Here is a 14,608-nt window from a genome sequence, read left to right on the forward strand (position 1 = left end):
GAGAGTTTGTGTACATGGTGCTATGGAATGGAAGTAACCATCCCAGATCTTCTGAGACATTGCCATACCTGCCAACTTCCACGGTTTATCCGTAAAATTTATGGAAATTGCAGAATTTTACAGTTTTACAGATGGACGGTGTCATTTTACAACTTTGGGGACAAAAATTTGAAACGTTAACATTCGATAATCACTCCACTTCCGTACAGTCGATTGTTTGCGTGGGTCGAAGGCAAGTCCGCGATAGTCGATAACTCATTCTCTGATATGATTGGAATTTATAACCGTATGATGTTTTTGTCGTTATTGGAATTTAATTTAAAGCTGGGATAACAGTTCTTCGGCGTGAATCTTGGGTGTTGACAGGCTCTGCTCCGCAAATTCTTTGTTCCACTCTGTTCGCTTGCTGCGATTCAACCCACTTTCTTTGACCACGTGAGTGTTATTCTTTGTTCACGAAGTTGGCATTCCTTGAATGTTGTGGCCTTTTAATGTTATGACATAGTTTAATGAAGTGTTCAAATGAAATGAAATGGCATATGGTTTTTAGTGCCGGGAGTGTCCGAGGACATGTTCGGCTCGTCAGATGCAGGTCTTTTGATTTGACACCCGCAGGCGACCTGCGCGTCGTGATGAGGATGAAATGATGATGAAGACAAAACATATACCCCGCCGGGAATCGAACCCTGTGCCCAAGGGCCAGCACGCTAACCATTTGGCTATGGAGTCGGATATGAAGTGTTCAGGTTTTTGTGTTATAACTTCGTTCCTCGCAGATTCCAATCAATCAATCAATACTGATCTGCATTTAGGGCAGTCGCCCAGGTGGCAGATTCCCTATCTGTTGCTTTCCTAGCTTTTTCCTAAACGATTTCAAAGAAATCGGAAATTTATTGAACATCTCCCTTGGTAAGTTATTCCAATCCCTAACTCCCCTTCCTATAAATGAATATTTGCCCCAGTTTGTCCTCTTGAATTCCAACTTTATCTTCATAATATGATCTTTCCTACTTTTATAAACGCCATTCAAACTTATTCGTCTACTAATGTCATTCCACGCCATCTCTCCGCTGACAGCTCGGAACATACCAATGTGACCACTTCAGGCAAAACATTTACACATTGTTTCCCAACTGAAAGTGACATATTACAAGGCAGAAGGTCCTGCTTGACTGAAGGTGAAAATATATTACTTGTGATGATATTAAAATATATTACTTTCGCAGTGAATTATGTCAGTTTTAAGTCAATCAAATTCATCATGTACATCAGAAACACCTCCGCCACATTCAAAAGGTACAAGAAAATTAGTTTGAAAGAGTTGTGAAGGATTAGTTACTTCTTGAATGCAGTGTTCAGCATGCCTTTTGTCAGAAGGCAGATCTTGTTCAGATGCCTAAAATAGATATTGAAAAAAATTAAATATCCAATTATAAACCTTACCATTCCATCCGTTTTAATAGGAATATGAAAAATCTATCTTACCGTTTTCATAACAGTTATCCCTAATGCTTCTAACATCTTTCCTCTTGAAGGATGCATGTTTAGAGCTTACTAGAAGATTTGTAAATAATGCAGTAGTTCCTAAACAATACAGAAGTGGGATTATTAAGAAGAAAATACGCATCCTTAGACACACAAACCCGCCAGAATATACTGCAGCTGCTAAACAATGCAGATGTCGAATGCAGTATAAAGTAAAAGAACCAAGTGATAGCCTTGGTCTACAATTGCAAAATGATTAGTCGGTTGGTCTACTATTGCCTTTTAAGATAATACTTGGTCTTCAAATGCGAAACACAGCAATGGACCTAAATCGTGCGGTGCTTAGGTTTTTTTTATTTTACTGGAAATATTACTGAAGAAAGTAGGCATTTCTTATCTTTATATTGAAGTTTGAGTCTTGGGGCCTCCAACATACAGGAAAAGCCTGAAATAAGCAAATTGTCGCTTAGTGTATAAATGCATAATTACGTCCAATTAGACTAGGCGAAGATTTTTCTGACCCTGTAATTATTAAGAGAGGAAATCCTCAAGGTAGTATTAAGGGACATTTATGTTTCCTTATACGTATAAATGATGTGAGTAAATAAATGGAATCAGAGTGAAGGCTTTCTGCTAATGATGTTATTTTGTATAGAGTAAGAAATCAGTCACAAGAGTGGTGGTGGTGGTGGTAGTGATTTATGTTTTAAGAGGAAGTACAACGAGGTAATCATCCTCTCGGAACAAATAAGTGGAAAAGAAATTTAAAATATAAAACAAAATTATTTATTCAACAAAGGAATTTGGAAATGCAGTACAAAATAAAACAAAAAAATTATAGAATTAGGCTGAAAGGATTACTAACATATCAAAAGGGAACGTACGTTCCCTGAGTAACAGTACACTTGTAATTTATATACCCTTGATGAGTCCACTGTCGCACATAAGGTGGTGGTGATTATTGTTTTAAGAGGAAGTACAACTAGGCAACCATCCTCTATATAACACTAATCAGAATGAAAAATTAAGGGAACCGACACTTCGAAAAATGAAGTTATCGGACAAAGAAAGGCAAGGGCCAGGAAGGGCGTGAAAATGAAAGACTCCCTAGCCCTTGCAAACCTAATAGCGTCGGGGTTGGAAAAGAACGAGAGTTGACCAAGGGAGGTCGGATAGGATAGATGAAAGTGAGGAGCCTGGCACAAGTAAGTGGAAGCAATGCCAGGACTCAGCTAAGGGCCCCGTGGTCGCCAACCCACTCTCCAGAGTTCAGAGCCCCTGGGGCCCCTTTTAGTCGCCTCTTACGACAGGCAGGGGATACCGTGGGTGTTATTCTGCCGCCCCCACCCACAGGGGGATGTCGCACATAAAGCGGATCACGAGATCAACAGTAGTCGCGTCATCGGCTAGTATGCATTCAAGTGTTTCCTGCAGGCCGAGGCTCCATCTTAGGCCAGAGAGGTCGGCGCACTCTGTGAGGATGTGGGCCACGGTGAAATCGGCCCCACAAGAACACACTGGGGGGTCTTCCCTCTTTAGGAGATAAGAGTGCGCGTATCGTAAATGACCTGTCCTCAACCTGCACAGTACTCTGGCCTCTCTCCGTGAAGGTCAGAAAGAGGACCGCCACACGGTAGTTGTCTTCTTAATTACTCTCAGCTTGTTGGGAGTTCGGATATCTAGTCACTCCGATTCCCAGGGCGCCAAGATGGCTCGACGTAGCTGAGAACAAATATCCTTAGCAGGTACATTGACTGGTCTTGGAGGTAAAAGTACAGCTTCCTTTGCAGCTTCATCCGCAAGTTCGTGTACCGCAATACCAACGTGGCTTGGAAGTCACGCGAAAGGGATTCTGGTGCCAGCATCCCCTAACATGGCTAGAAGGTCATGTATCTGTTGCACCAGTGGGTGTTCCTGTATTCGTTGGACTAATTACATTTGTTCCAGTGCTGGATGTACCGGTATTAGCGAAGCCCATTAAATTATAAAGAAGAAGAAGAAGAATTACCTTCATTCCACATGTGTGTATGTTTTTTACCTTGTGCATATTCTTTGATCACGAGGTTTGTTTCGTGTTCATTTAATGGTAAACCTTTGTGTGCTTTGACATGTTTTAATGAAGTGTTTGACTGCCTTGAGTGTTTGTTATAATTTTATGTGACGTTCAATGATCCAGATTCCTTTCGATGTTTCAGTAGATATCGAGATATTTCTTCTTGGCTAAAAAGGCCACAACCATGACTTCAAAGTCGAACTAGCGTGTGATTTGTAGTGTGTATTATACTATTTCTTGCCTTTTTTAAGTAAAACAAGTTTTATTGTGTAAAACCTTTATCAGTTATCACATATCTGCTTAATTTATCAAGGAAATCCTATTATGTATGCTCGAAACCAATATTCACCACGCCTGGTGCTATTTAACATGGATTTCTTGTTATTGTTGTGTTTATCTACAAATCATTGGCCTATAAATAAACAATTAAAATTCGGTACATTGATGGAATCTTATGAGACTGATGTGGTGATAGGAGTGGAATCGTGGTTGAAAGAAGGGGTGGGTAATAGAGAAGTATTTGCAGAAGGGTAACACAGTCTATCGTAGAGACCGAGGAGATAAAAAGGGAGGGGGGGGGGGGGTGTTTATTCTGGTGAAAGAAACTTACTGTTCACATGAATGGTTTACTGATGAAAGGGATGAAATATTAAGGATAAAATTAGTTTGTGATAATATGAAGGAGGTGGAAATTATAGGAACATACAGGCCTGGAAGAGAGGAAAGAGACATGGAAATATTTGAGAAAATAATAGATTATATTCATAAAAACAATAATAATGATATGGTAATAATTGGGGGAGATCTAAACTTGCCTGAAGTTGAATGGAATGGAACTGCAATGAATTGAACAGAAACTGGCAAATAAGTTAATTTGGGAGGGAGGATTTACACAAGTAGTACAAGAACCGACTCGTCTCAATAACTTACTAGATGTATTCTTGGTTAAACCATGAGAAATTGTTGATAAAACTGAGGTAATTGAAGGAATAGGAGACCATAAGGCTGTAATAATGGATGTAGGACTCGTACCAAAAAGGCTTAATAAGAGGGTTACACAAGACAAGAAATCGTACAGAAAAACTAAAGTTGATGAATTTGGGACTTACCTTAAATCACAGTTCAGTTGTTGGATAAGTGAAGGGAGTAACGTGGATACACTTTGGGCTAAATTTAAAGGAATCATTTGGGAAGGAGAGAAGAGATTTGTACCTGTTAAGAAGGGTAAAACGACCTCAGACCCTGTTTATTATACAAGGGAAATAAGAAAATTAAAAAGAAAAGGTAGAATAGTAAACAGGAAAATCAAAGAGTGTAGAGAGAGTAGAGAAACTAGAAAACTGCTAATGAGGGAACTGAATAGAGTGAAAAAGGAAGCAAAAGAGAATTCTATGAATGGCACACTTCAAGAGGGTAATGACCACAAAGGGAAATGGAAAAAGCTGTATTCATATATCAGGAATCAAAAAGGAAAAGGAATCCAAATTCCTACAATGGTGGGAGAAGGGGGTGAACACTATTTAACAGATACTGAGAAAGCAAACATATTTAGTAGGGAATTCAGAGATTCAGTAGATGATTGTCAAGAGTTGGAAACCGAAGCAGAAGATAGAGAGGGAGAGTCACAGAGGGAAACAAGAAGCTTCTCATTCACAAATGAAGATATTTTCAGAGAAATCCAACTGCTTCAGCAAGGAAAAGCAGCAGGAAGTGATCAAATTACTGGGGAGGTATTAAAGACAATGGGGTGGTACATAGTGCCTTATTTAAAATTTCTCTTTGACTATGTCATAAATAATAGTGTAATACCAAAGGAATGGAAGGAATCTATAATAATACCAATTTATAAAGGAAAGGGTGATAAAAGGAAACCAGAGAACTACAGACCAATCAGCCTGACCAGTATAGTGTGTAAAATACTGGAGAGTTTAATATCGAAGAACATCAGAGGGATATGTGATGATAAAAATTGGTTCATGAGGAGCCTGTATGGATTTAGAAAGAAATTTTCTTGTGAGGTTCAACTGGTGGGATTTCAGCAGGACATATCGGATCAATTGGATTCAGGAGGTCAGTTAGATTGCATATCCATAGATCTTTCCAAAGCCTTTGATAGAGTGGAACATGGAATATTATTAAAGATATTGGAGGGAATAGGATTGGACATAAGGGTTACACGTTGGATAAAAACATTTCTAAATTCAAGGGTTCAGAAAGTCAAAGTAGGGAATAATGTATCTCAGGAAGTGAAAGTTTGCAAGGGAATTGCACAGGGTAGTATAATTGGTCCGTTACTTTCCTTAATATACGCAAATGATTTAGGGAACAATATAACATCAAAAATAAGATTGTATGCAGATGACATAATTGTTTATAGGGAAATAAACAACATTGAGGATTGTTCAGAATTACAAAGGGACCATGAAAGTATCCAACAATGGGTTGAAGAAAATAATATGAAGATTAATGGAGGCAAATCAACTGTTACAACTTTTACAAACAGGAGCTTTAAAACTGAATTTGAATATACTTTGGATGAGGTAGTTATCCCTAAAGATGGCAAGTGCAAATACTTAGGTGTGAGATTTGAAAGTAATTTGCACTGGAAAGGTCATGTTGATGACATTGTTGGGAAAGCATACAGATCGTTACATGTCATAATGAGGCTACTTAAAGGATGCAACAAAGAATTAAAAGAAAAAAGTTACTTGAGTATGGTTCGTCCATTATTGGAATATGCAAACAGTGTTTGGGATCCTCACCAAGAATACCTAATAAAAGAAATAGATAGTGTGCAGAGGAAAGCAGCAAGATTTGTAACAGGGGATTTCACGAGAAAAAGAGTAGTGTATCAGAAATGTTAAAGGAACTTGGGTGGGAAACTTTAAGTGAGAGAAGGGAGAAATCTAGACTTATAGGATTATATAGAGCCTATACAAGAGAAGAAGCATGGGGAGATATCCGTGAGAGGCTTCAGTTGGAAAATAATTATATCGGCAGGACTGACCACAAATATAAAATTAGAAGGAATTTTAGCAGAAGCGACGGGGGTAAATTTTCATTCATTGGGAAGGGTGTGAAGGAGTGGAACAGTTTACCAGGGGTAGTGTTTGATCCTTTTCCAAAGTCTCTACAGATATTCAAGAAGAGAATAAACAGCAACAGAGAAAATAAATGAGGTGTTAGAGGGCATTCGACCAGTGCAGGTTATTGTAAATTAAAAAATGTGTGTGAATAAATTAATTCCATCCCCTGGTCTAAGGAGTTTGGACAGCCAAAGTAGGGGACTGCCTGTAGGGGTGAAGTACAGTGGGGACTTCGAGGGCCCTGGGACCGCTACGGTAGCTGTGAAGGCCCTTCAGGAACTCTGAAAAGTGGTGGCAAAAGGGGCTATGGTTAAGACGCAGCAGGTCGTTATGCTACTTAGGTTCCAGAACGGGTTAAAGAAAAAGAAAAAGAAAAAAAAAGTAAATAAGTAAATAAATGCAATGTAAATATTAATCTTATACCAGTTGTATAGTATCATTTGAAGTAATTCCACATACTGTATATCAGTTGACTATATTTGTAAGTAATACAGGAGATATAAGTAGAATTTTGTAAACAATATAAATTTATTAAGGATGAGCTGTGTGTTTAATAGAAAAAATTGTTAGCGCAAATTGTATAATATTGTATTATAGGAAAATTTTCTTCTCTTGTTAATTTAACATTTAGTGCTTGACAATAATGTATTTTAGTGTACCATTTGCCACCGAGGTAGACACCTCATTTGCAAATAAAGAGATTTTGATTTGATTTGATGATGTAAGTAGATATGATTTCATTCAAGTATCCTGTTTAAAGCCTTGTATTTTGTAGCCCAGAAGTAGTATTATTTTCGTCAAGCCAGGGTATTACAAACTATCCGCTTCATTCCCGTATCGATAATCAATATAATCAATATAAGATAATATTTCCACCTAATCGATAATTTCTCTTATTTTGCCTTTGGTAATTTTATAAAATCATTAATAATAACAGGACAAGTTTCAATCGCTTTGCGATCATCATCAGGGGAGGGGGCGGTAGTATGCGACGGGGGGGGGGCACGGTTGTTAAGGACGTTAAACTTTAAAATGAATTAAAATACTATCTATGAGTTAAAATGTCTTTGGTATCACTTTACGTCCCGAAGGAAGGCTTAATAAAATCACTTTTTTTAAAAACTAAACAATTGGTGTTGTGATTCTGAAGAAATGTTTTTACTGAAATATGCGTCTTCTTTACTTGACTTCTGGTTTTCTTTCTCGTCACTTTGTACTGTATTAAAAAGGCTGATCCTCTTGTTTATCCTTCTCTAAGTGGAAAGGGTGTATTCGCTGTTGGTTGAATTAAGAATTGTATTCATAAACATATCAGGTTGGATAGCTTGTTGTACGATCTGTAACCGGCAAAATGAAATATGCGTCTATTAGTTGAAATCGCCTGGGGAAGTGTTGTCTAAGGAAATTATTTAGAATAATGGAAATTGATTGAGAAAGCTTGAACTTACCCCTGTCCAATTCACTTCCTTTACTTCCCCGTAATTACGGGTGTGGGTCTGATTTTACTGTCCGCAACCTTGTGTAATAGCGGTGTGATGTGGTTCGTATGCTAGCTTGATTCGGAGGGAGGAGGGGAAGCGAGGTCGTGCCGTCATTTGTTGTTTCTCACGAGGAGGTGGCTTCTGTCTGTGAAGTAAGGCCCTCATGCTTGCTTGTTACAATTGCTGGACGTGGTTGATTCGTACCTAGTGAATCCATGTATCTCAATATATGTTCGTATAAGGGATTTCTTTGTTCATTCATCTCATTTAAGTTCTTGTCCTTATTGATTAACTTATCCAGAAAAATGTGAATATTTTCTAAACTATTCATCAGTCTACCTTTATCTATTCTATTAATAATTACAAGGTCTTGTTGTTATATCTGTAAATTTATGACCCGTCCCTTTCATATGTACTCCCATGGCGGAAAACCTTCTATATTTTTCCGCATTGACGTGTTCTTGGTACCTTATTGCAAAGTTCCGTCCGGATTGCCCTGATTGCAAATCAACTTATAAATTCCTGAATCCGGGAAAAATTCCTCTTTGTTCTTATTAACCATGTTGTGGTTGAAAAACCTGTGCCTAGTGTTATTGTTTGTTGAAAATGGTACCGTGATGTCGTATTTCTTAAATAAATTTGTAATTACGTAAATGTTAGGATTGTTGTAGGTGAACCTCACGTACTTTTTTGTTTTCTCTGACTGTTTTATTATATTTGTTTGTTGTTTACATTTACGAGGGCAGATCAGAAAATAAGTTGCACTTCCCAGTTATGGCCATTTATTACACCACCTATACTGTACAACAGCAACACGACTATAAGACCTTGTAATTATTAATAGAATAAATAAAGGTACACTGATGAATAGTTTAGAAAATATTCACATTTTTCTGGATAAGTTAATCAATAAGGACAAGAACTTAAATGAGATGAATGAACAAAGACATTTCTTATACGAACATACACTGAGATACATGGATTCACTAGGTAGGAAACAACCACGCCCAGCAATTGTAACAAGCAAGCATGAGGGCCCTACTTCACAGACAGAAGCCACCTCCTCGCGAGAAACAACAAATGACGACACGACTTCGCTTCCCCTTCTCCCTCCGAATCAAGCTAGCATACGAACCACATCACACCACTATTACACAAGGTTGCGGACAGTAAAATCAGACCCACACCCGTAATAACGGGGAAGTAAAGGAAGTGAATTGGACAGGGGTAAGTTCAAGATTTCTCAATCAATTTCCATTATTCTAAATAATTTCCTTAGACAACACTTCCCCAGGCGATTTCAACTAATAGACGCATATTTCTTTTTGCCGGTTACAGATCGTACAACAAGCTATCCAACCTGATATTTTTATGAATACAATTCTTAATTCAACCAACAGCGAATACACCCTTTCCACTTAGAAAAGGATAAACAAGAGGATCAGCCTTTTTAATACAGTACAAAGTGACGAGAAAGAAAACCAGAAGTCAAGTAAAGAAGACGCATATTTCAGTAAAAACATTTCTTCAGGTTCACAACACCAATTGTTTAGTTTTTTAAACAAGTGATTTTATTAAGCCTTCCTTTGGGACGTAAAGTGATACCAAAAGACATTTTAGCTCATAGATAGTATTTTAATTCATTTTAAAGTTTAAGGTCCTTAACAACCCCCCCCCCCCCCCGTCGCATACTACCCCCTCCTACCCATACGTGCTTTACTAACATTAGTTTTAAAGTCAACAAAAATGTAACTAATTTATGTGATTGCTTTATGCTGTTTTATCTAAGCTTTTGTGTATGCAGCTGATGATGATCGCAAAGCGATTGAAACATGTCCTGTTATTATTAATGATTTTATAAATTACCAAAGGCAAAATAAAAGAAAGGTATCGATTACGTTGATATATTATCTCACATTGATTAGAAGCCGGGTTATGTCGAAAATCGTTAGATTTTTTTGTTGTGCGTGTTTTACTGATACCCCTTTTAAAAAGTTGGCAGGTATGCAATGCCATCCTTGTGCGAAGGCTGCTCAATCCCTTCATCTGTGTCTTCCCAAAATTCCATTACAGTGTCTGAACCTGATTGTCCCTGAATGGTTAAGTTTTAAATCATGCTGATTTGTTTATGTTGAGAAAAGGCTACTACCTTGCTTGATTCTCAGTGCTTTTATTAAGCTTTGGTCCTGTGAGAGTGATTGAGTCTTGCTTCCACTTGGCAGGTCAGAAACTTCTCAAACGAACTTGACAAATAATGGGATGTTACGATTATCAATGTTCCTTACAGATGAAGGAAGTAGTAAATGGCTTCAGATCAACCATATTTTTTAAGAACGAAGTGGTTTTGAAGATCCAGTGATCTCCATGTTACTTAGTGCTGCTGGGGAAAGGAATTGAATTTGGGAAATTTTATGAAAAAACTGGAGGTAACAATATGAAAGTAACAAAAATGATAGTTGGCACACGTTGTCAGGATAATGCGCAGAAGGTACCCTTGACATCACAAGTGGTACATTTTGCTATAAGGGACTGTATCCAGAGTGGCATATTATTTTCTATAGTTATTACGAAGTAACTAATTGCTTTTTTGTAGGCAGGTATGTTATGCAGATGTTTAATGTAATCCATGTAAAACTGGAGGTCTGGTGGGTGTGATCACGATATCAACAGTTCAGTGAAACTAGTATGCAAGCTTGCTTGCTTTTTGTTGTGTCTGTGGTAAAATCTGGTTAGCTCTTGAGAATGTCAGTCAACACAATACATTAGAAGTCTGTTATAGCGAGAATTCACAACAGCGAAAAATTTACTTGCTATATCGGATTGTCGTTATATCCGATTTTTTGTAAAAGTCGGGAAAATCAGTATGAAAGGGCAATCAGTTTGTTCAAAACTTGCGTTTTCGCGGATAATATCCACACTGCCTTACTTGTTAATTTTTCGAAATCCGATACTTTGTGAAAGTGTACATTTAATTTCATTCTGAAAAAATTATATTACCGTATTTCTCCGAACCCAAGAATACCCCCACTTTTTCCTTCAAAAAAATTTAAATCGGGCTTAAAAAGTGCTTTGTAAAATCATATGAATGCCTCTTATACAGTACGCACTTTTAGACTATTTGTACCGAGCTCGATAACTGCATTACATGTAATTAATCTCGTAATAGAACCGTATTGAGGACAGTATATTAAAATTATAAAATCCTTTTAATAACAACCACCTACTCAATACAATATATTACTCATTGAATTATAAAATAATCATGAGGTGTCTTAAATAAAGGAACAAGTTTCGTTCGACATAGCGAACATCATCAGCCTTAATTTACAAAGATTAGGTCAGGGCCCTGAGCTGAATGATAAAAATTGTTAAAAGAGTGACAATGCCATAATAAAAAGTAAAATGATAACATTAGACTTGAAATTGTAACAATATGTACAGATTAACAGCAAGTATTTGTAGAGGAATACTTTGAACGATGGTAGTCTATAAAGTTAAAACAAACATGAGGTTGTTAAAGTAAAAAGATATAGATATAGTGGATCTTAAAATATATGTCAATGCGTGAAGCGTGGATTAATTATTGACTATGGAGTTCTTAAATTGAGCAAAAACAAAAGTTGAAATAGAGTTCAGAGGCACCTGATGTTGTATGGCAACTGGTTACGGAATTACATTGGGTTGCGTGGTGGATGGAAAGAGGGGTGGAAGGAACCGCCCCTGATACTACAATCATACTTCCCCCTTACACGCTTGACATCATTTGGCCTCTTACTAGGGTATTGGGTTACCAATTTAAACAACTGATTGTCTTCTGCAATGTGTTCATTTAGGCTGTTCTCATTATCAAATTTTTGCAATTTGTATATTTCTAATTTCTCTAGGGCATTCATTTGTTTGCCTTTGCTTAATGAATGTAATAGTCATATCACGTTCAATATTTGTGAAATGATGGTTGTTTTCATGCATGTTTTCACACATTGCACAGTTCACATCTATCCAACACATGCATGCCACACGTAATATTTACATCATCACACTGGTAAGGTTTTTTTTTTTTTTGCTAGGGGCTTTACGTCGCACCGACACAGATAGGTCTTATGGCGACGATGGGATAGGAAAGGCCTGGGAGTTGGAAGGAAGCGGCCGTGGCCTTAATTAAGGTACAGCCCCAGCATTTGCCTGGTGTGAAAATGGGAAACCACGGAAAACCATTTTCAGGGCTGCCGATAGTGGGATTTGAACCTACTATCTCCCGGATGCAAGCTCACAGCCGCGCGCCTCTACACGCACGGCCAACTCGCCCGGTGCTGGTAAGGTTTAATATTTTTGCCCCGTTGTATTCTCATTTGTTCATGTTGGAGCCTTTTTGTTAATTTCTGTTTCATTTCCTTTTTATAGACCATTTTAGCCTTTTCGTTAATTTCCGTTTCATTTCCTTTTTATAGACCATTTTAACCTATTTTCAACCTGGCTGCATAATACATCTATCAACCGAAGAAAATGGCAGGACTCCAAGTTTTAACGCAACCTAATTTATTCTTGTACAAATCCAATTGAACTACGCAAGATAGTATTACAATTCCAAGGACACCGTAAATTCACATCATTATACGACGCTGTGTCCAATATTTTAATTTAAATAGACATCATTTTAACACCCATTAACGGTGGATATCGGCAGGACTTCAAGTTTTAATGCAATTTCATTCATTCCTAACTCAACTTTTTTGAACTACGCAAGGCAACTTCAAGGATACTGTGAATTCATATCATCACAAGACGTTGTATTTAACTAGACATTACTATATTGTGTTTTTAATTTGTACTTGGCAAAATGGGATTTTAATTCTATGTTTGTACCATCCAATTTTTAAGTGTTACATAGTAATACTCATTGTTTTGAATTTTTTATGGGGGCCCTCCTATTTTAGTCAGGTCTTATTGTATACTGAATTTGAATCCACTAGCTGAGGAAGAGAATGCATAATATTCTCGAAACATGTACTAGATGTTAAGGTGAAAGGTAAATAAATAAATAGTATTTACTGTATTGCCTTCGTATGTCGACGAGACAGCTCGCTAGTGGACATAGCGAGAAAACGATACCGAAGATGATCGACCACATGCAGTATAATGACTGGATGCATAAGTATCGGTAATGGGGAAAAAAAAGTGCGCGCTAAATCGCTCGTAATAATGGATGCGTCAGTGATAGGGCTCTCGCTGTAATTGAATAATAATATACAGTTTAATATAGGAAGTTTGAAGGGATGGAGAAACATTGTCATTATAACGGTGTTCTCGTTATATACCGTACTCGCTGTTATGTACCGTATGTACCGTACAATAACGGTGTTCTCGTTAGATACCGTACTCGCTGTAGCAGACTTCTACTGTATTTATAGTCATAAATGAAGTGTAATAGTCTATTAATGCAAACTGGTTGTTGATACCAACATCACGTTCATTTGAGCAACTGTCATTGCTGCTGCCCAGGATTTTGGGATTCGTATCTCTGTCAGCCACCACCTTCTGAGCCACCACAATGCAATAAATAAAATAGTTCTTCTTGTTTGCTCACTCAACTTAATCCTGTCATTTTGCTCAATTTGCGTATCTCGAGAGGCAAGTCAAAAGGAGCGGAAGTAATCTGTAGGTAGTAATTATTCTGAAGATCTGCAAGCTGGTGGTCAAGTCAAAAATTAAGAGGTACACACAAAGGAACACAATCTCCGTTGCTATGACACAATAAATTGTTAAAGCCATTGTAAATGAGATTATAAAATTGATAATATATTCCTACTCCTTCATCTTGATGGAGAATGCAGTTCTTCGTCCTTTGGACCACTTTGCACCAGGTAGTCTTTTCGCTCTTTTCGGAAGATCCTTTAACTCATGTGCCCAGGTCCTGTACTTACTTCTTTCTTGAACCATTGTCAGCCACATCCTCCTTCACAGCAAATGCCCATGGATTGTACATTTCCATATCGTGAGAATATCAATGATTATTTGAGACAAATGGCCATAAAACATAAGACGACACTTCCTTATGACAAGTGAGAGCTTTTTAAATTTAGAGTACTGCTCTTCATTTTGAAGTGGGCCAAGGATCTGTTGTAGTAATTTCCTCTCTTTGTTTTGTATCCTCTCTGTATGGTGAGACGACCCAAGCATTCAGCAGCATATAAGGCTTCAGGACATACTAATGTGGTGTAGTAGTGGTATTTGAACTGCCAGGTGATTGTTGTGGTCTGATGAGTGGGTTTACAGAGTTGTAAAGTTGTTTTCATGTGTTTAGCCCTATATTTCAGAGCCTCATCTCCAATGCATGAAAGGAAATGATCTCTCCAAGGTACTTACAATGAATGCAACATTTGATTTTTCCATGTTTCATTATGATCATTTTGAATTTGCCGAAATTTGCAATCATTCTTTTGAGGATTCTCCTATGAAAGTTTGACTTTCTCTTTTGCCATAATAGTTGTGGAGATTTTGCAGTG

At 37.6% G+C, this 14,608-nt stretch overlaps 1 protein-coding gene across 3 annotated transcripts in view; it reads left to right on the top strand.

Annotated features, from left to right (window-relative positions):
* LOC136881856 (VPS9 domain-containing protein 1) overlaps nucleotides 1-14,608 on the top strand; it is a 176,408-nt gene that overhangs the window by 39,415 nt on the left and 122,385 nt on the right. The gene's annotated exons all lie outside the window — the stretch shown is intronic.

Source organism: Anabrus simplex, chromosome 1 (genome assembly GCF_040414725.1).
Source record: "Anabrus simplex isolate iqAnaSimp1 chromosome 1, ASM4041472v1, whole genome shotgun sequence".
Classification (NCBI taxonomy): domain Eukaryota; kingdom Metazoa; phylum Arthropoda; class Insecta; order Orthoptera; family Tettigoniidae; genus Anabrus; species Anabrus simplex.